This window comes from Nomascus leucogenys, chromosome 20 (assembly GCF_006542625.1).
Source record: "Nomascus leucogenys isolate Asia chromosome 20, Asia_NLE_v1, whole genome shotgun sequence".
Taxonomy (NCBI): domain Eukaryota; kingdom Metazoa; phylum Chordata; class Mammalia; order Primates; family Hylobatidae; genus Nomascus; species Nomascus leucogenys.
In genome coordinates, this window is record NC_044400.1 from 41,063,514 (window position 1) to 41,068,196 (window position 4,683).

At 33.7% G+C, this 4,683-nt stretch overlaps 1 non-coding gene across 1 annotated transcript; it reads right to left on the bottom strand.

Moving 5' to 3' along the window:
- Positions 1-1,649: 1,649 nt before the first annotated feature.
- LOC115831995 lies at positions 1,650-1,756 on the bottom strand. Its single transcript, XR_004027472.1, has one exon. It is a non-coding gene; the product is annotated as a U6 spliceosomal RNA (small nuclear RNA).
- Positions 1,757-4,683: the final 2,927 nt, after the last annotated feature.

Below are 4,683 nucleotides of genomic sequence, written 5' to 3' on the forward strand. Positions count from 1 at the left end.
CTATAACAAAGAAATTATAAAAATTATTGCTATGTATGGTTGATACCATTATATGCTCATGAATTAAAAGAAAATAAAGCAATAGCTATGTGAGGAATAAGTCAAGTGACCAGTTAGAAATTATCATAAGAAAATAAAGAGAAATATTTTGATGTAAATGTACCTTACATGAGTAAAGTTTTAAATATTTACTAACTCACTTAAGAGCCTATTTTAATTAATTGGAAATCATATTTTATTCCTAGACAAGAAACATACATTTTCTAAAAATATTGTCTACAAATTTGTAAACACATCCACTGTAATTCAAATCCCTAATACAATTTGTAAAATATTTTTGTGACCTAAAACAAATAAACTCTTGCTTAAAAAATACTCATGGGAGGGTGATAACAAAAAAAGGTAAAAAATGATATATTTGTGGAAAACTTTTCATATCTGATATTGAAACTTAATGAGGTCTTAATAATTAAAACAGTGTGATGCCAGCATAGGAACAAAGCAATGTTATCAGCTTGGCAGAAGATAATAAAATATCTGAGGGACCACGGTTTAAGAGATAATGTTCTCTATTATTTACTTAAACTGTCTGGAATTGGGTAGTTTTGGATTTTTTTTTCCAGTAGCTCTGGATCTGTGTCTCCTCATTACAATATACCTTCCAGGGTAACAGACAAGTCCTAAACAACAGCAAACCACGAGGAAAGAAATCGGTGAGTGGAAAGAAAATATTCTTCCTGTAATCATCTCTTATGTGGAGAAAGGCAATATTCTTTCAATATGTCATTTATCAGAAGTGGGTTTACATGCTTACCCCTTGTCTAAACACTAGCAAAACGGTGGGATTATAGTGACTGATGTAGTCCTATTAAGTTTCATCCCCTGGCCGGGCGCGGTGGCTCACGCTTGTAATCCCAGCACTTTGGGAGGCCGAGGCGGGCGGATCCCGAGGTCAGGAGATCCAGACCATGGTAAAACCCCCTCTCTACTAAAAATACAAAAAAAATTAGCCGGGCGTGGTGGCGGGCTCCTGTAGTCCCAGCTACTCGGAGAGGCTGAGGCAGGAGAATGGCGTGAACCCGGGAGGCGGAGCTTGCAGTGAGCCGAGATCGCGCCACTACACTCCAGCCTGGGTGACAGAGCGAGACTCCATCCCCCCCCAAAAAAAAGTTTAATCCCCTGATCTTTCCTCATACATCTGTTCAGTAGATGTAGCTGGGATAATGTTAACAATATCAAGAGCCAATGATGGATATTAAATAGGCCAGTCACACTCTGTGCCTACACTTCAATGGATCAGAATTGAGAGTGCAGAGACATTTACTGTAATATTTCATTAAAATACAATTTTTAATAAATGGAGTAAGGAATGTATTATTCAATAACTGGTATTTGGGTAATTGCCCATATCATTTGGAACAACAATTAAAATGAATTTGTATTATTCATTATCATTCATAATATAAGAAATGTCAAATTTAATACTAATTCCAAAGTAGAATTTAGAACAATAAAATTAGTAAAACAAGATAGTAATAAAATGTTTTAAACCTTGAACTGGAGAGGGTTATTATGAATTGCCCATAAAATCTTGTTTTTATTTAATTAATTAATTAATTCATTTATTTACTATGTTTATTTTTAAATAAATTTTAATGGAATGCCTCAGGAATTTGTATGTCATCCTTGTGCAAGGGCCATGCTAATCTTCTGTGTATCATTCCAATTTTAATATATGTGCCATCCAAGTGAGGACTAACCATAAAATCTTAATAAAAAATAACAATTCCTGTGAATATTTGAAAATTTAAAATTATTTTAAAGCAAACAGTCATTAAAAAATTTAAAAGATAAATGAATGTAATATAATATAAAAATAATATATATAACATAAAAATACAAAAATATTTATCTCAGTTACAACTGAGAAAACAACTTATATCCAGAGCAGCATTATTAATTATTATATCAGAAATAATAAACACTAGATTTATTAAATGCTTACTCTGTGTAAGAAAATGAATGTATATTAGCTCGTGCAATCAACACCAACAATCTAATCAGATACTTCCACTGCAGTAGTTTCCTCTATGTACATAAAAAAACAGATACACAGAGGGGTTAAGAAATAGCATAAGGTCATGGAGTAAGTGGAAGAATTAATACGAGTTCATATAAAAATTGCACACTCTTCTCCCTTAGAAATTACTTTCACTAAGAATTACACTAAAAAGAAAACCAGACTGCAAAAATATGGGTACACAACAGTATTTACTCATAATACATTTTACAATAACACTATTTAGAAGCTGCATAAATGTACATCATAAGGATTGGATAAGTTAATGTGATATATCTACAGCAGGAAAATGGAAAGAATAGAAGACAACTAAAATAGTTGAGTGCTGGGGATGAGAACATGGAAACTGGAAGAAATGAAGCAAGAGATTCATTTCATTTCATTTTTTATTTTTATTTTTGCCCTAAACTATGGATTGCCATTCAAGTGTAAAGATTACATATTTTGCTTTATAACAAATTCAAATATTTTGCTTAAAATCACTGCATTATATGAATCTTAGCCCATTTATGTAAATTGTTATGTGTGTATAAAAATATGTCTACAAGAAATGTTATAGAAATGCTAGCAGTGATTTATTTATGGATGAGATTTCAGGTGGTATGTATTTCTTTATATTTTCCATATTATTGGAATTACTTTATATTGATAACATATAAATATTGATAAATACGTATTTAATTTTTTTTTTTTAGAAAGTAACTTTTCTTTTTCTTCTTTTTAATTTTATTATTATACTTTAAGTTTTAGGGTACATGTGCACAACGTGCAGGTTTGTTACATATGTATACATATGCCATGTTGGTGTGCTGCACCCATTAACTCATCATTTAGCATTAGGTATATCTCCTAATGCTATCCCTCCCCCCTGCCCCCACCCCACAACAGTCCCCGGAGTGTGATGTTCCCCTTCCTATGTCCATGTGTTCTCATTGTTCAATTCTCACCTATGAGTGAGCACATGCGGTGTTTGCTTTTTTGTCCTTGCGATAGTTTGCTGAGAATGATGGTTTCCAGATTCATCCATGTCCCTACAAAAGACATGAACTCGTCATTTTTTATGGCTGCATAGTATTCCATGGTGTATATGTGCCACATTTTCTTAATCCAGTCTACTGTTGTTGGACATTTGGCTTGGTTCCAAGTCTTTGCTATTGTGAATACTGCCACAATAAACATACGTGTGCATGTGTCTTTATAGCAGCATGATTCATAATCCTTTGGGTATATACCCAGTAATGGGATGGTTGGGTCAAATGGTATTTCTAGTTCTAGATCCCTGAGGAATCGCCACACCGACTTCCACAATGGTTGAACTAGTTTACAGTCCCACGAACAGTGTAAAAGTGTTCCTATTTCTCCACATCCTCTCCAGCACCTGTTATTTCCTGACTTTTTAATGATGGCCATTCTAACTGGTGTGAGATGGTATCTCATTATGGTTTTGATTTGCATTTCTCTGATGGCCAGTGATGATGAGCACTTCTTCATGTGTTTTCTGGCTGCATAAATGTCTTCTTTTGAGAAGAGTCTGTTCATTTAATTTTAAAACATAAAATATGACTTATTATTTCAGAACATGAAAGAAGGTCATGCAATATCACATACATTAGATTCAATAGGAAAATGAATTAAGTTGACATTTAAGTAAGTTTATCACAAACCTAAGGTTGAGTTACAAATTGATGTATGTAATTTTTTTTTTTATTGTGCAAGGTTTGTTGTAAGAAAATATACAGGAGGATTAATTTTTTACAAAACTAAATCTAATAAGAACTGAGTTGTTCTACTAAAGGAAAATAATTTCACATTTATGAATTTCACACTTAAATTTAAATCATTCAAAATATTAACCTGTCATAATTTATCCTGCATCTGATATAATCTTGAGTGTTATTTGTTATAACTTAAACATAAAATGCTGGCATACAAATTTTGATTTTTAGTTATATTTACTATAACAATAAAAAATGGAGTCTACCTTGAATTCACTGAGGTATTAATTAATTAGAATATATACTGAGTTCATAGTATATGTCAGGCATGGTATTAAATGTGAAATTTTAGGATGGGCACACTGGCTCACCCCTGTAATCCTAGCAATAAGGTAGGCCAAGGTGGGTGGATCACCTGAGGTCAGGAGTTGAGACCAGCCTGGTCAACATGCCAAAACCTTGTCTCTACTAAAAATACAAAAATTAGCTCAGTGTGGTGGCACACACCTGTAATCCCAGCTAATTGGGAGGCTGAGGCAGGAGAATCACTTGAACCCGGGAGGTGGAGGTGCAATGAGCTGAGATTGTGCCACTGCACTCCAGCATGGGCAACAGAGTGAGAGTCTCAAAAACAGACAAACAAAAAAGTGAAATTTCAAATATATAAGGTACCTGCTTCTACTCACATTCAGCAAGTATGCTTGTGTTTTACTCAGTTCAAACTGTTATAAATACTATAAACTGGGTGGCTTAAACAACAGATATTAATTCTACACAGTTCTGAAGGCTGAGAAGTCAAATTTCAAGGTGTTGGTGGGTATCTGGGAGGGTCTCATTTAGACTTACACCATCTTGTGTTAGCCTCACCTGGTGGAGAGAGAGAACTCT